At 40.6% G+C, this 27,325-nt stretch overlaps 1 pseudogene; it reads left to right on the top strand.

Moving 5' to 3' along the window:
* The first annotated feature begins 19,276 nt into the window (after nucleotides 1-19,276).
* On the top strand, nucleotides 19,277-26,626 carry LOC100597780 (annotated as a pseudogene).
* Nucleotides 26,627-27,325: the final 699 nt, after the last annotated feature.

Here is a 27,325-nt window from a genome sequence, read left to right as displayed (position 1 = left end):
CATGAGCATGAGCAATCACATGTTAACAAATTAGATGACTCAGATAAAATGGGAAAATTCCTAGAAAGACACAAACCAGTGAAACTTTCTCAAGAACAAAACCCAGAAAGTTGAAATAGAATCACAACCATTGAATTAACAATCAAAAAACTTCTCACCAAGAAAATCTCAGGACCACACTACTGAAGGCATATAGTCCCGAGGTTTTAATAAACACCAATACTTTCAAACTTTTCTAAAAACAAGAGGAGGAGGAACCACTTTTGAATTCATTTGATAAGGCCAGTAGTACCGCAATATAAAAACCATGAAAACATATTTTTAAAAATCTGTAAACTAATGTCTCGTATGAATAGAGTTTCATAAATCCTCAAGTAAATACCAGCAAACTGAATCTAATAACATAAAGAGAATTACACATCATGAATAAGTGAAATTATTCTATGAATGCAAGGTTGGTTCAATAAACAAAAATTAACCAGTATAATAACCCATATTAATAGAAGAAAAGACAAAAAGCACATGATCATCCCAATAAAAACTGGAAAAAAAACTGACAAAATTCAACATTGTTTCATCATTTTTAAAAACTCAACAAACTAGAAGAAAATGTCTCAATCCAATAAAGGATGTCTAAAATATAATTTTAAAAACTCTACAGTTAACATCACACTAAGTAAACTCAGAAATAAGATAAAGATGTCTACTGTCATCAGTTCTACCTAATATTGTATTATAGTGGAAATTAAAACTAGCAAAATTAGGCAACAGAAAAATTCAAAATATCCAGACTGTAAAGAAAGAAATAAAAATCTCTATGTGCAGATGACATGATCATATGCATAGAAAATAGTAAGGAATTCATAAAAATACTAGAGCTTATAAGTGCATTCAGAAAGGTCACAAGCTGTAAGATCAATATACAAATATCATTTTATTTCTACATTCTGGCAATGAACAATCTGAAAATGAAATGAATAAAATAATTCTATTTGCAATAGCATCAAAAGAAGTAAAATATTTAGAGATAAATTTAACAAAAGAAGTGTAAAACTTGTACATTTAAAACTATAAAATATGATTGAAAAAATTAAAGAAAACCAAATAAACAAAAATGTATTTAATGTTCACAGATTGAAAGACTTGTTATTGTTAAAAGGCAATAATTCCCAGATTGATAGAGTAAATGTAATTCCTTTTAAATCAGAGCTACTTTTTTTCTGCAGATATTTTCAGACAACACTGATCAGATATAAAATACAATCAATAAAAGCAATTATAAAATCGTTTATATCCCCAAAAGAGGCAAGGACAAATATTGGTGAAAATGTGAAGAAAGGGGGAACTCTCATACACTGTCGGTGGGAATGTACATTAGTACAACCATCATGGAGAACAGTTTGGTGGTTCCTAAAAAAAATAAAAATAGAGCTACCACATAATCCAACAATTCCAGTCCTGGGTATATACCCCAATGGAAGGAAATCAGTATATCCCAAAGAAAGGGAATCAGTATATCAGAGAGATATCTGCATTCCCATGTTTGTTGCGGCACTGTTCACAATAGCTAAGATTTGGAAGAAATATAAATATCCATCAACAGATGAATGGATAAAGACAATGTGTTACACACACACAGAAGAGTACTATTCTGCCACAAAAAAGAATGAGATCTTGTTATTGCCAGCAACATGGATGGAAGTGGAGATCATTATGTTCAGTGAAATAAGCAAGGACAGAAAGGCACATTGCATGTTCTCACTTATTTATTGGATCTAAAAACCAAAACAATTGAACTCATGGACATAGAGAGTAAAAGGGTAACTACTAGAGGCTGAGAAGGGTAGTGTGGGGCTGGAGGGGAGGTGGGGATAGTTAATGGTTACCACAAATAGAGAGAATGAATAAGTCCTACTATTTGATAGCACAATAGGGTGACTATAGTCAACAATATCTTAACTGTACATTTAAAAATAATTAAAAGAGTATAATTGGATTGTTTGTAACACAAAGGATAAATGCTTGATGAGGGGGTAGATACCCATTCTTCATGATGTGATTATTTCACATTCCATACTTGTATTGCAACATCCTATGTACTCCATACATATATACACTTACTCTGTACCAGCAAAAATTTAAAAATTAAATATTATTTTTAAAAAAATGCCTGTTGAACGACATCTTGGGTGTTTCTACTTTTGGCTAATACAAATAAAACTACTATTTGTTAAAAAATTAAATTAATAAAAGAGACAAAAGTTGAAAAAAAAATGAGTACACATTTCTCCAAAGAAGATATATATATAGTTGTATAGTCAATAAGCACATGAAAAGATTCTCACTATCGTTAGTCATTAAGGATGCATTAGTCCATTCTCACATGGTTATAAAGATACTACCTGAGACTGAGTAATTTATCAGGAAAAGAGGTTTAATTGTTTCAAAGTTCCACATGGCTGGGAAGGCCTCAGGGAATTTACAATAATGGTGGAAGGAAAAGGGGAAGCAAGAACCATCTTACCTGGCAGCAGGAAGGTGGCGGGGGTGGGGGAACTGTCAAACATGGGATGTTGTGAGCACTCACTCACTATCAAGAGAAAAGCATGGGGGAAACTGCCCTCATGATCCAATCATCTCCCACCAGGTCCCTCCCTTGACACCTGGAGATGACAATTCCAGATGAGATTTGGGTGGAGACAGGGAGTCAAACCATATCAAAGGAAATACAATGGATGGCTACAACCTGAAAGATAGTTGACAGTAGTATTTACAAAGATGTGGATAAATTGTATGCCTTATACATTGAAGATAAGAATGTAAAATAATGCAAATGATTGGGGAAACAGTTAAGCATTTTCTCAAAGAGTTAAATATAGAATTACCTTATTACCTAGTGATTTCACTCCTAGGTATACCCCAAAAGTACTGGAAATATATTTATATAACAACCTGTGCAAGAATGTTCACACCATTATTTTTTATGTTAATAGAATAATTGTAATTGGAAACAACCCAAATATCTATCAGCAAATGAATGAACAAATTGTGCTATATGTCTACAATGGAAAATTTTTCAGCCATAAAAATGAGTGAAGCATTTCTAGATGTTCCAACATAAAAGAACCTTGAAAATATTATACTATCCGGAAGAAGCTAGATACTAAATGCCACATTACAGAATGATTTCATTTAGATGAACTGTACAGAATAGGCAAATCGATAGTGTATTGCCAGGGCCTGTATGGAAATGGGTAAGGGTGAGTGGCTGTTCATGAATTATACACTTTAAAATTGTCAGTTTTATAGTATGTTAATTGTGTCTCAAATTTTTAAAATCCTCAAATAAAATAAACGATCAAAAAATACTATCAAGACTATTGTGGTGGAAGTGACAGGGTGTGGCACACCTTTTTGCATTATCAGAACTTCACCATTGAGTACAAACTCGTGGGACATGTTTTATTAAACATGAACAGGTAGGGATTGATTTCTCCCCTCAGGACAGCAACTATGATGGTGGGCCCCAAACAGTATACATGATAAATAACAAGGATGAGGGATCCATGATTAATGTAGGTATCCCCAGGAGGTTTTAAGAAGAGATAGGAGGGAAACTTAGACAAGGACAGGGCTGCCTGCTAATAAAAAATGTAAAATGCTGCAGTCTTCTAATTCAGATGTTAAGAAAAATAAGGCCTAATTTTATAGCAATGCACTTTCAAAGCCAAAGCACTTGGTTTTCAAATTTATCATTTAAAAAGTCCACATTGAGCAAAGTCCAGTAGTTATTCTGGTAGAAAATATTCATCTTTATGTTAAGGAATTATAATTATCTTGCTAAATACTTGTCTTAGAGATGGATATTTCACTTTGTAAAATGATTTTTGGCCATTTATTTAGAGCATCATATGTTTTTATCTTATGAATGAGATGAATTTTAATAGTGTAATTCTCAATATGACTCATTTTTCTAATTTTAAATAAATTCTACTTGATAATTTTATAGAGTTCTTACATCTAGTACTTTATTCTAAATGTGTTAAAATGCCATATTATGTAAGCTCTAAAATCTTTATGAATGATAACAAAGAGTTTGTAAGGTTTTTTCCCTATGTTTTATAGTTTTATCCTCATGTTAAGCTACAATGGTATTCAGAAGCATTGCAGAGCTATCTATACTCATAATTTATTCCCTAAAGTCTTTAAATTTTTAAATGAGTCACTCAAAAAGTCAAAAATGTGAACATATTTAATTTTTGATAGTTTATTTCAACCATTAAACTTCTTGAGATCAGAGTTTGATACTGTAACAGAAACCAGAATTTGGAGAGGTTTAGGTTACTAGAATATGTAGAGCAGAATACCAGGAGGACAAAACTGCACTGAAAGACAGCTTGGGAGAACTACAAATAGTTTCCTCCCTTTTTCCACTGAGTACTAAGATATGCGGGAATGGGATGAAACTCTCCAAAGATGCAGAAAAAACAACCATAGAAGAGCAAGCTCACCAAATCCTGTAGGTAAGACAGGATCATTAGGGAGAGTCCTCAGAAGGAATATGCCTTAGTAGTAGGGCTAAATTAGCTTCAGAATAAAGGTTGCTCTATATTTGGCATAATAAACAATAAAATGCAAAGCTTGAAATAATCAAGCTGTTGCCAATTAACTCTGTGCTAAAGCAACACACAATATCTTTTTTAGAAATACAGACAAATTTGACACTTAAGTCCAGTAAAAAATTGTCAGGTGTGCAAAAAAGCAGGAAAATAAAATACAGAACCACGAAAAAATCTATCAATGGAAATAAAGACTCTATGATTAGCATTCAAGGTAAAACAGGTATTATAAATCTTTAAAATATGCTCACAGAAATGAAGAAAAGAAGAAACACAATAAAGAAGTTAAATAACCATGAATTAAAGGCCAAATTGAACTTAATAATAATGAAAAATATAATATCAGAAAAGAAAAACACATCAAGACTGAATTACCAACAGATGTAAGAAACAATTGGTTAACTTAAAGATATTATGCATATTCATAAATAAGAAAAGAGAACAACACTAAGAAAAATGAACACAGCCTCAGTGAAATGTGGAATAAGTGGTTTAATATATAAGTAATGGGGGGTTACAAATGGAAAGGAGAAAGAAGGGACCAATAGAAATAGTATTATATTTAAAATGGGTGACATTTATTTTTATAAATAATTCCTCATTAAAATTATTTTTTAAAATTCTAAAAGTGTCAGGTTGGCTTCTGTCATTTAGAGCTATTGAGAAGTGTCAATTTTTTCTCTTTTGTTGGAAGTATACCCTTCACTTTTGAACAAATGCTGAAATTAGTGAAAATTATTTTATTATACTCAGCATGCTATCTACAGTAAGTGAAGCAGTGAATACCATGGTGACAAAATTGCTTAGAATGGGTTAAAATTTGTTGGCCTTTTTTGCAGATTTTAGGAGGCTCAAGGATTAACAACCCTAACTTCATACCTCCAGCAATACCTCAATATTGTACTTTACACTAGTCCCCATATATAAAGTCGCTAATGGTTATCTGTTGGGTTTGCTTACATTTATTTCTTGATCAATTGAGTTCTTTTTCCTCCACACGTGTGGTGAATTACTGGCTGGTCACTTCTCTTCTCATACTAGTTTTGCCTGCAATATATATAGTGTCACAACACCTAGTTGCAGAAGCCACTTATCTTGGTTTCAAAGTTGTTAAAAGATTTACCTCTTACCTGTGAAAATTGGGAAAACTCTAGGGAAGTAAATGTGTGGGTGAAGAAAATCATATTAGAGAAGAAGTTTGGGGAATTTTAAAAAGAAATTGAGATAATGAATGTAACATGATTTCTTTTATTCCACTATGTGTAAGACCCCAGGAGTATGCATTTTAAAAAATAATATCTCATTTAAATATGTTGTAATAAGGAAATAAACCTTTGGCAATTATGCATTAGATATGTTTCAATAGTTTTAGTGGAAGTGACATCAATCAAACTCTGCATTGACTTGAATACACACATCTATCAAAATATTAAAACCAGATCTAAATATCTGTCTGTATGGACAAAACTTATATTCTGCTAATCTAAAACATAAAAATATATAGATTCTTCAAACTGTTTACTAACATGAAGTTAAATGGAAATTAATGAAATAAGTTACTTCTGTATTTTAGTACTTATATTTTTTTGATTATTCTGCTAAGATGGATCTTAGAGAAGACATATAAAACCTTTAGTTCTATAGATATTTAAATTGAAGACACAATTATGCTGCTGCAGTTGGCTAAGTGAAGTTCTACTTAAAAGAGGAGTTGCGATACAATTTTCTGTAATAATTTCTACCAAAAGGACACCAAGATTACCTTTTATCTTACACTTTCTTAATTGACAAGAAATAAGAAACTTTTGTTTTTGTTTTTCTTTATTTCCAAAATACCATCTCTGGAGCTATATTCAATTTGAGAGACAGGTAAAGAAAATAATTAAGTTGTTTATAGCTAACTTTTTACTAAAAACAAATATATATGTTACAAAATGTAATTGTACAAGCTAGTTGCTTGCATGTAATAATTCCTTATATAAGAAGGCATGGAACATACAAAAAATTAGCCGGGCGTGGTGGCGGGCGCCTGTAGTCCCAGCTACTCGGAGAGGCTGAGGCAGGAGAATGGCGTGAACCCGGGAGGCGGAGCTTGCAGTGAGCCGAGATCGCGCCACTGCACTCCAGCCTGGGTGAGAGAGCGAGACTCCGTCTCAAAAAAAAAAAAAAAAAAAAAAAAAAAAAAAAAAAAAAAAAAAAGAAGGCATGGAACACAACTATTGCTTGATTTGATTTAATTTTAAAACAAAAGAAGACGAAAATTCGATGAGAGAAAAGAGAAAGCAGAAACATTTTAGGAGACAATAATAATTTGACAATAAAAAAATGAACACATTTGGAAAGAGTCTGCAGTAGTAACTTGAAAGGCAGTTGACAAGTACAGCCTGATTGAGAAGCACATATGATATCAGGAACAAAACCAAAAGAGAGAGAGAGGATAATGTGTAGTTGAAAACAACATAAAGAAACTTCAAACCCTGACACCAGCCAAAAATCTTTTCTAGGCTGAGAAATAATTGCAAACAGTAGGAAATACTCATTTAGAATTCACTAAACTGTCACAGCTTGAACCTAGGGTACATTTCATGACCTTAAACAATCTTGAGTCTCCTTTCAAGATAAATGAAGCACAAAGTGGAACCATTCACTCTTTTAAAGAGGGTCAAGCATACTAGACCACAGTCAGTTTTAGCAGACACAGGTGTGGCATCGAGGAATTGAAAGCAAACCAAGGTCAGCATGTGGGTGTCAAGTCCTAACAGGCTAGAGTTGATGAACTTTCTGTCTTTTCTTATCTCTTTGTGATTTAACCTAACAATTGTCCATATTTCTGGGACAGAGACAGCCTTGGGAAAATAGTGATAAAGGCAAATTTATCTGGTGCCTATGTGTTAATTATATCAGCACTCTTAGTTTTTCTTCCCAGGCATCTGTTTCCTACACTCCAATTTCATGAGACCTTGCTCCAGGATACCTGTTAAATAATCAATTTTTAGCATCAGAGCATTACTTACTTATATAATATTAGAGAAAGCAGATCTCTTAGATCTCACCTTATGATCACACACTTGATTCTCTTCCAATGAGACCAACTTAGATAAGGTATATAACGAGGGCAACTGATCACAGGGATGAATTTCATTAACCACGACTGTGTGGTAGTGATGCTGGTGGTGAAAAACTTAGTGGTAGGAGCCATGGGATCACAGGGAGCCTGATCCAAGGAAACACCCATGGTCTGGCTTTTCTCTGTTTCTTTTCACCAGATGACTCGGCTTCAAACTATGAGGCCAGTGGCCCCAGGAACTCCAAAATTGTTAACAATCTATTTTCTTAGACTTGTACATTCCAAAACTTACTGCTTGTTTATTCTTCTAGCAAGGAGAACTATATCTTAACAGAATTTACCATAAGCTTTAAATATAATATGTGATATGTATATATTTTAAATATAATACCTTGGAATCTTCCTACGTTACAAATTTACAAGGATATTAATGGTCATTATGTGAATATTAGCTTGGAATTCTTGGAGAAAGTATTATATATCTGCTTGAACAATTTTATTTATTATCTCCATTCATCTTGAGTCAACTAAATCTCAAAGACATTAGGTATCTTACCTAAAGTCACATGGCTAAGATATGATGAAATATTATAAAAGGGCTATTTCTGGGAGCAAGATATGTTCATGTGACTCTATTAATGATCTGAAGAACCAAGTTCTGAAAAGCCATGAAAACGGTTGCCAGATAAAATATAGTATGCTCCTAAAATTTGAATTTCAGAAAAGCAAAATAATTTGTATAAGTATGTCCCAAATTTTGCATGAGATATATTTATACTAAAAAATATCCTTTGTTAAATTTCAAACTTACCTTAGGGTGTGGCATTTTTATTTACTAAACCTTACAATCCTACCCATGACCCATGCAAATTGCCATAAACTCTACCTGCTTATTAGTTGATATCATGAAAGGCTGTATCAGAGAAATTTGATGATAAATAAGAACACATGGAGAAGAAACATCTACTTACTAAAGACTGCTGAAACAGAAAATATATGGCGAAGTCCTCTACTCTCACAGAGTTTATAATTAAGTCGTGTGGAGGAAAATAACCCATAGAAAGTAACAATGAGTGAAACAAGAAAATGAGGTAGTAGGTATTGTGAGTTATGAAGAGAAGAAAATCAAACAACATCAACTAGCAAGGGAAGATATCTTTAAGGAAGTGGAGAGGATGAATAGTTGCAAAGTGAAACTGTCTGGGGAAAATATTGTAAATTGCTTCTGATTCTTCCACTTGTGAAACACAGGAAACTTCAATACATTTCAACGCCTGTGGTTGAGTATGTGCAAAGGAAGCCAAAGCTCTCTCTCAAGCAGAGACAGAAACATAAGCGTATTCATCAAGAGAGGAATAATGAACAGACATAAGAGGAGACAATGATGTGAAGGTAAGAAAACTTTGAAGAGAGTAGAGCAGTTATTCTCAGTTAGGATCTCGATAGTGGCATCAGTATTACCTAGGAATTTGTCAGAGATGCAAGTCCTCTGCTTCACCCAAAAAATGCTGAACCAGAATCCCTGGGGATGAGGCCCAGCCATCACTACTTTGTTTTTATTTTTTATTATACTTTAAGTTCTGGGTTACATGTGCAGAATGTGCAGTATTGCTACATAGGTATACACATGCCATGGTGGTTTGCTGCACCCATCAACCCGGCACCTACATGAGGTATTTCTCCTAATGTTATCCCTCCCCTAGCCCCCCACCCCCTCAATAGGCCCTGTTGTGTGATGTTCCCCTCCCTGTGTCCATGTGTTCTTATCATTCAATTCCCACTTATGAGTGAGAACATGCAGTGTTTGGTTTTCTGATCTTGTGATAGTTTCCTGAGAATGATAGTTTCCAGCTTCATCCATGTCCCTGCAAAGGACATGAACTCATCACTTTTTATGGCTGCATAGGATTCCATGGTGTATATGTGCCACATTTTCTTAATCCAGTCTATCATTGATGGACATTTGGGTTGGTTCCAAGTCTTTGCTATTGGGAATAGTGCCACAATAAACATACGTGTGCATGTGTCTTTATCGTAGAATGATTTATAATCCTTTGGGTATATGTCCAGTAATGGGATTGCTGGGTCAAATGGTATTTCCAGTTAAGTTTAAGTCGTTCATACATCTTGAGTTGATTTTTGTATAAGGTGTAAGGAAAGAGTCCAGTTTCAATTTTCTGCATATGGCTAGCCAGTTTTTGCAACATCATTTATTAAATAGGGAATCTTTTCCCCATTGCTTGTGTGTGTCAGGTTTGTCAAAGATCAGATGGTTGTAGGTGTGTGATGTTATTTCAGAGGCCTCTGTTCTGTTCCATTGGTCTCTATATCTGTTTTTGTACCAGCACCATACTGTTTTGGTTACTGTAGCCTTGTAGTGTAGTTTGAAGTCAGGTAGTGTGATGCCTCCAGCTTTGTTCTTCTTGTCCAGGATTTTTTTGGCTATGCAGACTCTTTTTTGGTTCTATAAGAAATAGAAAGTAGTTTTTTTCCAATTCTGTGAAAAAAGTCAGTGTTAGCTTCATAGGGATAGCATTGAATCTAAAAATTTCTTTGGGTGGTATGGCCATTTTCATGATATTGATTCTTCATATCCATGAGCATGGAATATTTTTTGATTTGTTTGTGTTCTCTCTTATTTCCTTGAGCAGGGGTTTGCAGTTCTCCTGGAAGAGGTCCTTCACATCCCTTGTAAGTTGGATTCCTAGGTATTTTATTCTCTTTGTAGCAGTTGTGAATGGGAGTTCACTCATGATTTGGCTCTCTGTCTGTTATTGGTGTATAGGAATGCTTGTGATTTTTGCACATTGATTTTGTATTTTGAGACTTTGCATCTTGAGACTTTGCTGAAGTTGCTCATCAGCTTAAGGAGATTTGGGGCTGAGACAATGGGGTTTTCTAAATATACAATCATGTCATCTGCAAACAGAGACAATTTTATTTCCTCTCTTCCTATTTGAATACCTTTTATTGCTTTCTCTTGCCTGACTGCCCTGGCCAGAACTTCCAATACTATGTTGAATAGGAGCGGTGAGAGAGGGCATCCTTGTCTTGTGCCAGTTTTCAAAGGGAATGCTTCCAGTTTTTGCCCATTCAGTATGATATCAGCTGTGGATTTGTCATAGATAGCTCTTATTATTTTGAGATGCATCCCATCAATACCTAGTTTATTGAGAGTTTTTAGCATGAAGCGTTGTTGAATTTTGTCAAAGGCTTTTTCTGCATCTATTGAGATAATCATGTGGTTTTGTCATTGGTTCTGTTTATGTGATGTATTAGTTTACTGATTTTTGTATGTTGAACCAGCCTTGCATCCCAGGGATGAAGCTGACTTGATCATGGTGGATAAGCTTTTTGATGTGCTGCTGGATTCGGTTTGCCAGTATTTTATTGAGAATTTTTGCATCAATGTTCATCAGGGATATTGGTCTAAAATTCTCTTTTTTTGTTGTGTCTCTGCCAGGCTTTGGTATCAGAATGATCCTGGTCTCATAAAATGAGTTAGGGAGGATTCTCTCTTTTTCTACTGACTGGAATAGTTTCAGAAGGAATGGTACGAGCTCCTCTTTGTACCTCTGGTAGAATTCGGCTGTGAATCCATCTGGTCCTGGAGTTTTTTTGATTGGTAGGCTATTAATTATTGCTTCAGTTTCAGAGCCCATTATTGGTCTATTCAGAGATTCAACTTCTTCCTGGTTTAGTCTTGGGAGGGTGTATGTGTCCAGGAATTTACCCATTTCTTCTAGATTTTCTAGTTTATTTGCAAAGAGGTGCTTATAGTATTCTCTGATGGTAGTTGGTATTTCTGTGAGATCGGTGGTGATATCCCCTTTATCATTTTTTATTGTGTCTATTTGATTCTTCTCTCTTTTCTTCTTTATTAGTCTTGCTAGTAGTGGTCTATCAATTTTGTTGATCTTTTCAAAAACCCAGCTCTTGGATTCATTGATTTTTTGAAGGGTTTTTTGTGTCTCTATTTCCTTCAGTTCTGCTCTGATCCTAGTTATTTCTTGATTTCTGCTAGCTTTTGAATTTGTGTGCTCTTGCTTCTCTAGTTCTTTTAATTGTGATGTTAGGGTGTCGATTTTGGATCTTTCCTGCTCTCTCTTGTGGGCATTTAGTGCTATAAATTTCCCTCTACACACTGCGTTAAATGTGTCCCAGAGATTCTGGTACGTTGTGTCTTTGTTCTCATTGGTTTCAAAGAACATCTTTACATCTGCCTTCATTTCGTTATTTACCCAGTAGTCATTCAGGAGCAGGTTGTTCAGTTTCCATGTAGTTGTGTGGTTTTGAGTGATTTTCTTAACCCTGAGTTCTAATTTGATTGCACTGTGGTCTGAGAGACAGTTTGTTGTGATTTCTCTTCTTTTACATCTGCTGAGGAGTGCTTTACTTCCAATTATGTGGTCAGTTTTAGAATAAGTGCAATGTGGTGCTGAGAAGAATGTATATTCTGTTGATTTGGGGTGGAGAGTTCTGTAGATGTCTATTAGGTCTGCTTGGTGCAGAGCTGAGTTCAAGTCCTGGATATGCTTGTTAATCTTTTGTCTTGTTGATCTGTCTAATATTGACAGTGGGGTATTAAAGTCTCCCATTATTATTGTGTGGGAGTCTAAATCTCTTTGTAGGTCTCTAAGGACTTGCCTTATGAATCTAGTTGCTCCTGTATTGGGTGCATATATATTTAGGATAGTTAGCTCTTCTTGTTGAATTGATCCCTTTACCATGATGTAATAGCTTGCTTTGTCTCCTTTGATCTTTGTTGGTTTAAAGTCTGTTTTGGCCAGGTGTGGTGGCTCATGCCTGTAATCCCAGTACTTTGGGAGGCCGAGGCAGGCAGATCATGAGGTCAGGAGATCAAGACCATCCTGGCTAATACAGTGAAACCCCATCTCTACTAAAAATACAAAAAATTAGTCAGGCATGATGGCAGGCACCTGTATTCCCAGCTACTCAGGAGGCTAAGGCAGGAGAATGACATGAACCTGGGAGGCGGAGCTTGCAGTGAGCCGAGATCATGCCACTGCACTCTAGCCTGGGTGATAGAGAGAGACTGTCTCAAAAAAAAAAAAAAAAAAAAAAAAAGTCTGTTTTATGAGAGAGTAGGATTGCAACCCCTGCTTTTCCTTTGGCTTTCCATTTGCTTGGTAGATCTTCCTCCATCCCTTTATTTTGAGCCTATGTGTGTCTCTGCACATGAGATGGGTCTCCTGAATACAGCACACTGATTGGTCTTGACTCTATCCAATTTGCCAGTCTGTGTCTTTTAATTGGTGCATTTAGCCCACTTACATTTAAGGTTAATATAGTTATGTGTGAATTTGATCCTGTCATTATGAGGCTAGCTGGTTGTTTTGCCCATTAGTTAATGCAGTTTATTCATAGTGTCAATGTTCTTTAAAATTTGGAATGTTTTTGCAGTGGCTGGTACCGGTTGTTCCTTTCCATGTTTAGTGCTTCCTTCAGGAGCTCTTGTAAGGCAGATCTGGTGGTGACAAAATCCCTCAGGCTTTGCTTGTCTGTAATGGATTTTATTTCTCCTTTGCTTATGAAGCTTAGTTTGGCTGGTTATGAAATTCTGGGTTGAAAATTGTTTCCTTTGAGAACGTTGGATATTGGCCCCCATTCTTTTCTGGCTTGTAGGGTTTCTGCTGAGAGATCCGCTGTCAGTCTGATGGGCTTCCCTTTGTGCGTAACTCGACCTTTCTCTCTCGCTGCCCTTAACATTTTTTCTTTCATTTCAACCTTGGTAAATCTGATGATTATGTGTCTTAGGGTTGCTCTTCTCGAGGAGTATCTTTGTCGTGTTCTCTGTATTTCCTGAATTTGAATGTTGGTCTGTCTTGCTAAGTTGGGAAAGTTCTCCTGGATATCCTGAAGATTGTTTTCCAACTTGGTTCCATTCTCCCTGTCACTTTCAGGTATACCAGTCAAACATAGACTTGGTCTTTTCACATAGTCCCATATTTCTTGGAGGCTTTGTTCATTCCTTTTTATTCTTTTTTTCTCTAATCTTGTCTCCTCTCTTTATTTCATTAAGTTGATCTTCAATCACTGATATCCTTTCTTCTGTTTGATCAATTTGGCTATTGATACTTGTGTATTCTTCATGAAGTTTGCCTGCAGTGTTTTTCTGCTCCATCAGGTCATTTATGTTCTTCTACATTGGTTATTCTAGTTAGCAATTCGACTAATCTTTTTTCAAGGTTCTTAGCTTCCTTGCATTGGGTTAGAACATGCTCCTGTAGCTCGGAGGAGTTTGTTATTACCCACCTTCTGAAGCCTACTTCTGTCAGTTCATCAAACTCATTCTCCATCCAGTTTTGTTCCCTTGCTGGTGAGGAGTTGTGATCCTTTGAGGAGGAGAGGCATTCTGGTTTTTGGAATTTTCAGCCTTTTTGCACTGGTTTTTCCCTATCTTTGTGGATTTCTCTACCTTTGGTCTTTGATGTTGGTGACCTTCAGATGAGGTCTTTGTGTGGACATGCTAATCCTTTCTGTTTGTTTCTTTTCCTTCTAACAGTCAGGCCCCTCTGCTGCAGGTCTGCTGGAGTTTGCTGGAGGTCCACTCCCAATCCTGTTTGCTTGGGTATCACCAGCGGAGGCTGCAGAGCAGCAAAGATTGCTGCCTGTTCTTTCCTCTGGAAGCTTTGTCCCAGAAGGGTACCTGCCATGTGCCAGCCAGAGCTCTCCTGTATGAGGTATCTGTCAGCCCCTACTGTGAGATGTCTCCCAGTCAGTATACACGGGGGCCAGGGACCCACTTGAGGAGGCAGTCTGACCATTAGAAGAGCTCCAACGCTGTGCTGAGAGGTCTGTTGGTGTCTTCAGAGTCGTCAGACAGGGATGTTTAAGTCTGCTATAAGCCCCCGACTCGGGCTGATGCCTTTTTCACAGAGACACCCTGTCCAGAGAGGAGAAATCTGGCACTCTGATCACAGCAGCCTTGCTGAGCTGCAGTGGGCTCCACCAAGTTCGAACTTCCCACTGGCTTTGCTTACACTGTGACTGTAAACTGCCTACTCAAGCCTCAGCAATGGCAGACGCCCCTCCCCCCCGACCAAGCTCGAATATCCCAGGTGCATCTCAGATTGCTGCTTTGCTGGCAGCAAGAATTCCAAGCCAGTGAATATTAGTTTCCTGGGCCCTGTGGGGGAGGGACCTGCCGTGCCAGACCACTTGGCTTCCTGGCTTCGGTATCCCTTTCCAGGGGAGTGAACGGTTGTCTCACTGGTGTTCCAGGAGCCACTGGGGTATGGAAAAAAAAAAAGAGCTCCTGCAGTTAGTTCAGTGGGGCAAGTGCAGTATCTGTGCTGGAGTTCCTCAGGCTTGCCCTGTTTCAGCTCTCCCTCCCACTGTCCAACCAGTCCCAATGAGATGAACTGGGGACCTCAGTTGGAAATGTAGAAATCACCTGCCTTCTGTGTTGATCTCACTGGGAGCTGCAAACTAGAGCTGTTCCTATTCGGCCATCTTGAATCCTCCCGCCATCACTATTTTAATAAGCCCTCCTGTGATTCTGATGCACGGTAACATTTAAGAAACACTGAAATCAACTGTGTAAAGGCATCTCCTTTTTTCTATCTCCTAGAACAGCCTGGGAAGGATATGTCTACACTACAGAGGGCTAATCTCCAGTATCAAGTACAAAGCTGACAGATATAAAGACAATATCTAGGCATCTGATTTGTCCATGCCTCTTATTTCCTCTTGAAATCATTCAAAATCCCTGTTAGGTGGTAGAACCATGACAATTATGAGGTCAAAATTCTTGAGCAGACTCTAATATTAAGAAGGCTGTTTCTGTCATAGAATAATACACAGCCATAAAAAACTGAAATTATGTCTTTTGCAGCAACATGGATGCAGCTGGAAGACATTATTCTAAGAGAATTAATGTAGGTACAGAAAACCAAATACTTTATGTTCTCACTTATAAGTGGTAGCTAAATATTGAGCACACATGAACGCAAAGAAGGGAATAACAGACACCAGGGCCTACTTGAGGGGGAAGGGTGGGAGGAGGGTGAGGGTTGAAAACAACACCAACTAGATACTATGCTGACTATCTGGGTGATGAAATCATTTATACACCAAACCCCAGCGAAATGCAATTTACCCATGTAACAAACCTGCACATGTACCCCTGTATTTAAAATAAAAGTTGAGAAAACAAAAAGAAGCTGGTTTCTTTCTAGAGGCATTAACTTTCACTTTCAAGTATTCAAAGTAATCATTTTATTCTTACAACACCTACCTACTTTATCTACTATTATTAAAATAGCAGGATATTATTTTTTTCTGGTAAATTTCAGTCTGTTTAATTAAAACAACGCAAAATGTTTTTAGAAAGTTTCTGTCATTGTTGGAAGTTCAAATATAACTTGAGAATAAAATAGCTCAAGGGGACATTTGAGCTTTAGGTTTTAGGGCAGTTAATTGTGGATAATAATAGCTAATACTTGTTGAGTGATAGCTATGAGTCAGATGCTGTTCAGAGGCTCGTATATGTATAGTCTTGGTTAATCTTCATAAACAACATATGGAATATTATTATTCTTATTTTTACATGAGAAAACTGAGGCACCCAAAGGTTATATAGTTTTCTTATGGTCATAAAACTACTAAGTGAGAGAGACATGTTTATGATGGAGGCAATCTGCCTGCACAGCTCAAACTCTTAACAATGACAATGGACTACTCGCCATATGTGAGCAAGAGCTGACAAGTAAAAGGTGGAAAACTCTATGAGATTATTCGATAAATGGAAAGTAGTTTATGAAAATACATTTGGTTCTTAAAGGAAAAACACTTTTGATATGATACAGACATGAGAATATTGATTGTAATTTGAGAAAACTTTGTGATTCTTTATCAAAATCAGTATAAAAAGCCAATTAATGTATTAAAGCAAAAAAAAGAAAAGAGTAATATTTAGGATGGTATAATAACTAATTAACTTTTTAAAAAACTTGAGGCATTCCATACAAATTAATATTCAAAATGTTATAAATTATAGCCATTTATGACGACAATCTTTCAAAATCAGATTACAAATACATGTGTGTGTGTGTGTGTGTGTGTATAGACACAAAAAATATATGGACTTTTTTTTCCAGAATAATTTAAATATAAATCAGACTGTTTTTGTTATTGAGAGTTGGCATCATAAAAATTGGTTCTGATGCAGTAAGTTCTTATACGGGTTGGAAAACATAAGACACATTTGTCCAGTAATAAGTGGTATCTGGCTCATAGTTGACCACATATATATTAGGCATAAGATTGAAGTTGTGTTTTGGGATCAAATCATAGAGTGCTGTTGTGTAACTTAAAGACCTTGAATTTTATTAGGCATGTAATAAGATACAGAATCTATTATTATTTTAAAATCAGGAATAGTATAATCAATGATAACTTTCAGAAAGAACAATGTGTAAGAAGGACAAAAGCAAAAAAAAATAGATACAGAAATAAATTGTGAGGTTATTTAAATTTTCTAGGTTAGAGACAATGGAGATTTAAAGTAGAGTGTTTCAAATGGAGTTTAAAGGAGGAGCCAGAAATAAGGGGCATTTCGGTATCAGAATCAACACCAGGTGAGAAGGAGAGAAGGGATAAGTCAGGGATGATTGTAAGACTTTAAGCCTTTAAGTGATCGATGAACAGTGGCATCGTTAATAAGAAACACTAAAATAAAAGCTCTCCAGCCTACATCCACCACTGCAGTCACCGCTGAGACAACTGATTCCACTTCTGACAGTGACAAGATGGGATGTGATTTCTATAAAATCTCTTTCAGCTCAAAAAGTCCATAATGTTATAAAAATACATTTGAAACTAAAAGTAACAGAGGCATCTTATCAGGTATATAATGAATATATAGAGATAGGTGTTAGTAACAGGTTGGAAAATGCCCCAAAATCAAATTCTAACATGTTTATGTAATATTTATGAAGACACGCACACACACACACACAAAGTATGAGATAATTGATTCAACTCTTGTTCTATGTCTCTTTCAGCAATTTGAAGACCTCTAACTTGCTAGCAACAATGATATCACTTTTATGTTACCGAGCATGAGTAACATTGTAAGGTTTAAGTTTAAGACTTGGGTTATGATTTCCAGAAGCTCAGCTGACAGCCTTCCTTAAGAACTGAGGAAAAATTCTGCCTCATGGTAATAAAAACCTTTTCTTCTAACTTCTCAAGAATAGCTTTAATTAACTCTTCTTTTGCACCTACATTGGGTAATGTGGTCTTTGCAATCAGTGTCTCAGATAATAAACATAGTTCAGAGAAAAGAATCTGGCTCGAAGTCCAGATGTACCAAAGTATTGTTCTTTCCTAACCACTCAAGCTCCTGCTGCTTAACTTTTTAAACTCTCTTCCAAATTTACATAATAGAGAAAATGATAACTTTGGAGAACACTCATGTTTTTGCCTGTGGTATAAAAAGAAATCTCAGGTTATGAGGCTGAGGTTTGCATAAGTACACTACCTAGCACTGTGATTCTATTACCTTTATTTTCTCCTTCTTCAAACAACTCTAAATATTTCAGCCAGAGCAATTTTTCTTTTACTATATCATTTTCTGGCCCAAGAATTGTCAGTGTTTTTCTGATTCTATATGGACCATTTTCAGACTCTTAGTTGGCATTCACTGTCACCCAGTATTTGATCCCACTCAAATTATGCCACCTTCTCTCATTTTGATTTTGACCTGCTCTCCAGTATACACTCTTTCCCACCAACACAGGCCATTCTCAACTGCCTGAACAGTTTTCTATGTGTTCCTCTCTCTGTCTAGAATGACCCTTTCTTCCTCCTTCTCCCTAAATCCTACAACTTTTTAGAAGTGCTGCTCTAGGTCCCCCTCTTCTAAGACTCTTTTTCTGGTCTAAGTGACCTCCATCTTCCCTGGAGCTCTGCTGAACATCTAATAAACTTAAAAACATTCATACTTAACTCTACCATTTGTTTCACCATCTCAATTCTATCACTCTAACTAGTTTTTTTTTTATCCAGAATAATAGGTGATACATCACCTTCTTCATTTAACAACTTTAGTCAGTATTTGGCCATGTGATGGGGACATACTCTGATCTATCCATATGGGTTTTCTTAAAAACTGCCATCTTGTTTATGATTATTGAGTGCAGTATCATCTACCCAAATGTGTCTGTTTGTTTAACGGGTTGATTTAAATAATGGTCATTTTGTTCATTTTAAACAAATATTGAGATATCTACTACATTGTAAACATTGTAATAAATATAGAGAGTTAAACATAATGCTACAAAATAAACCACCAGAAAATCTCAGTGGTATACAAAAATAAGCATTTATGTCTGTATCACAGATGTCTTCACATCATCTCAGGTTTAGTCATCTAGGCTAGGCTCAGCTGTGTTTGGCCCCAATGTCTGAGGTTGCTCTAGGTCTGCTGTAAGTGTTATTCATTATCCTTGGATCAGAGGAAGTGCAAAGTGGTGCTGCCAATGGAAAAAGATGGAGAAGAAGAGCACAAAGTCAATCATACATGCTCATTTCAATGATCACTCATATCTTGTCCATTAACATTATGTTCGTGAAAACAAGTGATTGTGGCCAAGCACCAAGTCAGTGGAGGTAAAGGAAGCCATGACAATGGTATGAGGATGAGTATGTAAATAACTACTACATGGAACTGATAAATTGGAAACAATAATTCATTCTATCACAAGAAGGTAGACATACAAATTTGACTTTTTGTTGGTGGTGCTATCTTGAAGCTTGTATTCTCTTTAGGGAAACTGGTAAGCTAAAAAGTGATTACAACTTAGTAATATAAGTGAAACATGTAAGATCCTTTTCACACTGGCCTAAAGTAGTATATATCCGCAAGATGTAGAATAGGTATTAGCTGATATTGATGCTTTGTGGTTATTGAACACAGGTTAGATATTCATGAAAGCAGAGAAGTGGTAAGTAGCCATAATTAGAAAGGAGGTTGTTGAAAGATTAGAAGAAGCCATCTAAGACATTATTTTTTATTTTTTACCACATATATATAAGTCACTGAAATAGAAGAGAAAGGTGCTCTGAACCTGTTAAAAAAGTATTACAGAAAAGAAACAAAATCCAATAGTTTTATCTCTATACCCAAAATGGAGGTTAAAAGTTACACTAAAAAGAACACTATTGCACCAAAGAAAGCATCCCATCATATCCTGTCAGACACGTTAGACGAGGAGGATGTGAGTGTCACCATGGGGACAGGAGAGAAGCTGAGACTCTCGGCACATACAATATTGCCTGGTAGTAAGACACGAGAGGCTTCTAATGCCAAGCCGCAGAAGGAAAAAAATAAAATAAAATGAAAACGAAGTGAAGGAAAGAAACAAAAGGCAGAGAGGTTCGCTTTGGAAAACGGATCGACAAGTTCTGTTCCTCAGAGTCAGAGAGTGAGTCCTCAGAGAGTGGGGAGGATGACAGGGACTCCATGGGGAGCTCCAGCTGCCTCAAGGGGTCCCCGCTGGTGTTGAAGGACCCCTCACTGTTCATCTCCCTGTCCGCTTCCTCCAACTCTTCTCACGGGAGCTCTGCCACCCAGAAGCAGAACCCCAACCACAAGGACCAGCACACCAAGCACTGGCAGACAGACAACTGGAAAACCATTCCTCTCTGGCTTGGTCAGAGGTCAGTTCCTTATCAGACTCCACAAGAAGGAGACTGACAAGTGAGTCTGATTACTCCTCTGAGGGCTCCAGTGTGGAATCGCTGAAGCCAGTGAGGAAGAAGCAGGAGCACAGGAAGCTGGGCAGGCTGCAGGGCTCCCCGTCAGAGAAGAGAAGCCCCTTCCTCTCCAGCACGGAGGGCACCATCCTCAAGCTGGACAAGGAGGGGAAAGTTGTCAAAAAACATAAAACAAAACACAAACACAAAAACAAGGAGAAGGGACAGTGTTCTATCATCCAAGAGCTGAAATTGAAATGTTTTACGTATGAATATGAGAGCTACAAGCAAAAGTCAGATAAGGCTATACTTTTAGAGAATGACATTTCCACTGAAAATAAGTTAAAAGTGTTAAAGCATGATTGAGACCACTTTAAAAAAGAAGAGAAACTTAGCAAAATGAAATCAGAAGAGAAAGAATGGCTCTTTAAAGATGAGATCATTGAGGTCTCCAAAGATGAAAAATCACTGAAGAGAATCAAAGACATGAACAAGGACATCAGCAGATCTTTCCAAGAAGAGAAAAACTGTTCGAATAAAGCAGAAAAGGAGAAATCTCTGAAGGAAAAGTCGTCGCAAGAAGAAAAACTAAGACTGTACAAAGAGGAGAGAAAGAAGAAGTCAAAAGACCGGCCCTCAAAATTAGAGAAAAAGAATGATTTAAAACAGGACAGCATTTCAAAAGAGAAGGAGAAGACTTTTAAAGAAGATAAAGAAAAACTCAAAAAAGAAAAGGTTTATAGGGAAAATTCTGCTTTTGATGAATATTTTAACAAAAATCAGTTTCTGGAGAATGAAGACACCAAATTTAGCCTTTCTGATGATCAGTGAGATCGGTGTTTTTTTGACTTGTCCGATTCATCCTTTGATTTTAAAGTGGGGGACAGCTGGGACTCTGCAGTGACAGACTACAGGGACTTGAAGAACGACTCTGTGGCCAAGCTGATCTTGGAAACAGTGAAGGAGGACAGCCATGAGAGGAAGCATGACAGCAGGGCCCAGGAGAAGCGAGACTATAGACAGCCCTTCTTCTGAAAGGACAGGGACTATTTGGATAAAAACTCTGAGAAAAGACCAGACTGAAAAGCATAAAGTGTCCCCAGCTCCTTTCAGAAAATGACAAGAAGAAGCGAGAGAGTCCACAGAGGCCAGGCGGGACAGAAAGGACACCCTCCACAGCTCCAAGGAGTGCAGGGACAGCAGGGCCCAGCCAGAGGAGGCACACCGCACACCGGGAGGAGCTGAAGGAGTGTGGCTGCCAGAGTGTCTTCAAGGAAAATTCTGACTGCGACTTTGGGAAGGGTCTGGAGCCGTGGAACCGCACCACCAGAGAAGAAGGACAGCCTTGATAAGGAAAGGAAGGAGAAAACAAAACCAGAAAAATACAAACAGAAGTCCAGTAACAAGGACAAAAGTGAGAAATCTATCCTCAAAAAATGTCAGAAGGACAAAGAATTTGATAAATGTTTTAAAGAGAAAAAAGATACCAAGGAAAAAACATAAAGACACACATGGCAAAGACAAAAAAAGGAAAGCGTCTCTTGACCAAGGGAAAGAGAAAAAGGAGAAGACTTTCCCTGGGATTATCTCAGAAGACTTCTCTGAAAAAAAAAGAAAAAAAATGACAACAAAGGCAAAGAGAAAAGCTGGTACATCACAGATGTATTCACAGAAGAGAGTGAAGATGACAAAGATGACTACACGGGGAGTGGGTTCAAGATTGGAGAGGCCAGCGACTTGCAGAGGGTGGATGGCCTCCAGGAAAAGGAGGAAGGGCGGGAGGCCTATGACTCTGACAGACACAGGAAGTCATCTTCTGACGAGCAGCACCCGGAGAGGCAAAAGAACAAGGAGCCCAAAGACAAGAGAAAGGACACAGGGGCTGCCGACGGGGTGACAGACAAAAAAGAGAAAGTCCTTGAAAAGCAAAAGAAGAAGAAAGATAAAGAGTACCAGAAAAGTATAAGGACAGGAAGGAAAGAGCTTCAGTGGACTCCACGCAAGATAAGAAAAATAAACAGAAGCTCCCTGAGAAGGCTGAAACGAAACACTCTGCTGAAGACAAGGCTAACAGCAAACACAAAGAGAAGTCAGATAAAGAATATTCCAAGGAGACGAAGTCCTTGAGAAGTGCTGACATGGAAAAAAGCCTGCTTGAAAAGTTGGAAGAAGAAGCTCTCCATGAGTACAGAGAAGACTCCAATGATAAAATCAGTGAGGTCTCCTCTGACAGCTTCACGGACTAAGGGCAGGAGCCAGGGCTGACTGCCTTCCTGGAGGTGTCTCTCAGGCAGCCACCCCTGTAGGAGGAGGCCAGGGAGAGCGCCTGCCTCCCGGAGAAGCTGAAAGAGAAGGAGAGGTACAGACACTCCTCATTCTCATCCAGGTAGAGCCACTACTGAGTGAGAGAAACAGCCAAGAAAGAAAAGGCCGAGAAGAAAGAGAAGGGCAGAGATTACAAGGAGGGCGGCACCAGGTAGGACTCCGGCCAGTATGAAAAGGACTTCCTGGAGGTGGTTGCTTATGGAGTTTCTTACAACATGAAAGCTGACATAGAAGATGGGCTAGATAAAACCATTGAATTATTTTCTACCGAAAAGAAAGATAAAAATGATTCGGAGAGAGAACCTTCCAAGATAATAGAAAAGGAACTAAGGCCTTATGGATCTAGTACCATCAACATCCTAAAAGTGGAGAATAAGAGAGAGAAACAAAGGGAAAAATTGACAGACGAGGAGAAGAGGGACTAGAACAGGCATGCAGACTGGCTCCTGCAGCATCACAGGGACGGAGCAGAAGCCCACTGCCAGGGACAAGGACAGCCCTCCTCGCACACTCAAAGACAAGTCCAGGGATGAGGACCCGAGGCTCAGGGAGGCCAAACTGAAGGAGAAATTCAAGGACAGTGCAGAGAATGAAAAGGGCGACTCTGTGAAGATGAGCAACGGGGATGATAAAGTATCGCCGTCTAAAGACCCAGGCAAGATGCCAGGCCCAGGGAAAAGCTCCTGGGGGACAGCGACCTGATGATGACCAGCTTCCAGAGGATGTTCTCCCAGAAGGATCTGGAGATCAAGGAGCACCACAAGGGGCACAAGGAGAGGATGAAGCAGATGGAAAAGCTGAGGCACCGGTCCAGAGACCCCAACCTCAAGGAGAGGGCGAGAGGGCAAAGCCAGCAGACGACGGGCGGAAGAAGGGTCTGGACATTCCTGCCAAGAAACCTCTGGGGCTGGACCCTCCCTTTAAAGACAGAAAGCTCAAGGAGTTGACTCCTATTTCACCTGCTGCGGAAAATAATCTACACCCGGGATCAGGTGCAGACTCCGAAGACTGGCTCGCATGAAAGAGGTCCTGCCTGCATCTCCTAGGCCTGACCAGAGCCGACCCACTGTCGTGCCCACTCCTACGTCGGTGCTGTCCTGCCCCAGCTACGAGGAGGTGATGCACACGCCCAGGACCCCGTCCTGCAGCACCAATGACTACACGGACCTTGTGTTCGACTGCGCCCACTCCCAGCACTCCACGCCCGTGCCCACTGCTCCCTCCAGCGCCTGCCCCCTCCTTTTTTGACAGGTTCTCCGCGGCATCAAGTGGGCTTTTGGAAAATGCCAGCCAGGGTCCTGCCAAGCCTCTCTCCATAAACCTTTACCGCTAGGTCTCTGCTGATATTAGGAGGACTCCCTAGGAGGAATTCAGCGTGGAAGACAAGCTCCTCAGGCAGCAGAGCCTTCCTGCCGCCTCCAGCTACGACTTTACCCTGCCGCACTAGAGGGAAGACAGGGCGCCCCTGCCCCCGGTTCCCGTGGAGAAGTTTGCTTGCTTGTCCCCAGGGTAATATCCCACAGACTATGGCCTCTCCTTGCCCAAAGTAGACTCTCTGCCATTGTCACTGTCACCCCGTCTCCAGAGGGCGTCTTCCCAAATTTACAAGCAAAACCTTCCCCTTCCCCCAGAGATAAGCTGCTGGTTCCTTCCCTCGAAGGGGCCATTCCCCCGCACCTGGACGCCACCGAGGACCCGCAGGCTACAGCCCCCATCATCCCCCCGGAGCCCAGCTACCTGGAGCCGCTGGACGAGGATCAGCACCGTCATCACCTAGGAGCCTGTCGAGTGGGCCCACCCCACTGAGCAGGCCCTTCTTCCAGCCTGATCGGGAGTGCCTCTGAAAACCCTGTCAGCTGGCCTGTGGGCTCAGACCTCCTGCTGAAGTCTCCACAGAGATTCCCTGAGTCCCCAAAATATTTCTGCTCCGCGGACTCCCTCCACTCCGCAGCCCCAGGGCCCTTTAGCGCCTCAGAGGTGCCATACCCGCCCCCTTTCTGCCTCTCTCTCCCCGAACACTCTGCCCATCGCTGAGCCAGGACTGGAGGACGTCAAAGACGGAGTGGAAGCCATCCCCGCCACCATTTCTACCTCAGAGGCGGCTCCTTACGCCCCTCCCTCCAGGCTGGAATCCTTCTTCAGCAACTGCAAGTCACTTCCGGAAGCTCCGCTGGACATGGGCCCTGAGGCCCGTAACCACTGTGGCTCAGGTGGAGGCTCTGGAACCCCTGGTAAATAGCCTCCAAGACAACAGCCACAGCCTGTCTACCCTCCGCCAGTTGGAGCCAATGCCCTGGGCAGACGCCTTCGCCGGCCCAGAGGATGACCTGGACCTTGGGTCCTTCTCACTGCCGGAGCTTCCGTTGCAGACTAAAGATGTCCCAGATGTTGAAACAGAACCCGTAGAAGAAAGTCTTGCTCCTTCAGAAAAGATCCCTCCAGGGGCCCATGTAGTCGTAAGGGTGGGGATATTTCTGCTTTAGCGGCTGAGGAGCAGCTGTCACTGCCTCCCGACCAGGCCTCCACCCAGCTTCCCACAGAGCTCGAGCCTGAGCCCTCAGAGGAGCCAAAGTTGGACGTGGCTCTAGAAGCTGCGGAGGCAGAGGCAGTGCCAGAAGAGAGGGCCTCTGGGGATCTGGATTCCAGCATGGAGCACACACCCATTCCCCCTGAACAGTGCCAACTGGGGAGCGGAGACCAGGGGGCCGAGGCTGAACCCCCCCACCCCCCGCCACATCCCTCTGTGCCCCGGACGCCCCCTGCCCCCCATGGACACTGTGGCACAAGCCCAGGCTGTGGACAGTGCTGGCCCCCACGACAACACTGAGGCCTCCCGTGCTGCCACCCCAGCCGAAGACCCTCCCTGCGGCATCCACCCAGAAGCCACAGAATCAGAACCAAAACCCACGGCCAAAGCCCCGAAAGCCCCCAGAATGGGGTAGATCCCTCAGTGCATCACCAGGAACCGGCAGATGCTCGTGAACGAGAGCAAGTAGGGCACACCTCACTCCAAGGAGTGTGCCCCAGGCCCGCGGCTCGGAGGAGGACTACGCCCAGCCCCGCATCAGCGCAAACGCCGCTTCCAGCACTCCACTCAGCAGCTGAACACGTCCACGCAGCAGACGCGGGAGGTGATCCAGCAGACGCTGGCCACCATCATGGACGCCATCAAGTTGGACGCCATCGAGCCCTATCACAGCGACGGGGCCAACCCCTACCTTCGAATTCCTGCAGATCAGGAAGAAGATCGAGGAGAAGCGCAAGATTCTGTGCTGCATCACGCCACAGGCGCCCCAGTTGTTCGCCGAATAGGTCACCTACACAGGCTCCTATCTCCTGGACGGCAAGTCGCTCAGCAAGCTCCACATGCCCGTGATCGCACCCCTTCCCTCGCTGGCGGAGTCCCTGAACGAGCTGTTCAGGCAGCAGGAGGCGGTCCGGGAAAAGCTGCATCTGCAGCACAGCATCGAGCAGTAGAAGCTGATATGTCCTATAAGCAGGAGATTCTGCAGGTTCACTGCAGGGCAGCCAGGACCATCGCCAACCAGGCAGTGCCATTCAGCACCTGCCCGATGCTGCTGGACTCTGAGGTTTAAAATATGCCCCTAGAGAGCCAGCGCGACGAGAACAAGTCAGTGCGCGACCGGCTCAACACCCGCCAGTTCATCTCCTGGCTCCATGACTTGGACCACAAGTACAACCGCATGAAGACCTGCTCACGTGGCATCAGCACGAGGCAGCGGCCCTGAACGCCGTGCAGAGGATGGAGTGGCAGCTGAAAGTGCAGAAGCTGGACCCTGCCGGGCACTAGTCCCTGTGCGTGAACGAGGTGCCCTCCTTCTACGTGCCCATGGCCGACGTCAACGACGACTTCATGTTGTTGCCGGCGTGACACCACGGGATGACTGCAGGATGTAGGCGAGGGCTGCATGGCTACTGCTGAGCCCCAAGGGCCGAGAAGGGAGCGCCACGTCCACCCGGGCGGGGAGAGACCCCGAGAGAGACGCCACAGCGTCTCGGTCCCTTCCAGACTGGTCTAGACGTCGAGGAGGTGAAACACGTCTCTTGTCTACCAGCTGCCGCGGCGGGGGCAAAGCCCCCAGAGCCTCACTGGCCCCGGCGGGACGAGAAGACCATGCCGGGGGCACACATGGCAGCTTCTGTCTGAAAATGGTAACCTTCGGACCCTTTTCTCCAGCCAACTGCAGAGGCATTTCAGGAGTTGGAGAATGGAGTGGATTTAAAAAAATTTTTTTTCCATTCTGATCAACTAAAGAAAATAAAATTAAGGTGTCCATGTCTCACAAACAGTGACCTCCAGGTCGGAGGGGAAGGAGTGCCGTCCCAGCCATGGTCCTGTTGCCACAGAGCTGCAAAGGCCTCAGACTGGGCTTAGAACCTGGTGCAGAGCAGGGCGTTGGCCGTGCCACCTGCCCAGGTAGAGGGACACAGAACCAGGACCCCCGTACTGTTTTTAATGGAGTCAAATCCACGTGGTTCGTATCTTTTTTCTTTTAATATTGGGCATTTTGTTTCTCTTTCTGAGAATATAACTTGAAACACTACAGAGCCAATAATCATATAAAAAGTG

Source organism: Nomascus leucogenys, chromosome 14, assembly GCF_006542625.1.
Source record: "Nomascus leucogenys isolate Asia chromosome 14, Asia_NLE_v1, whole genome shotgun sequence".
Taxonomy (NCBI): Eukaryota; Metazoa; Chordata; class Mammalia; order Primates; family Hylobatidae; genus Nomascus; species Nomascus leucogenys.
Note: the sequence above shows the minus strand (reverse complement) of the source record. Positions and strands in the feature narration are given on the sequence as shown.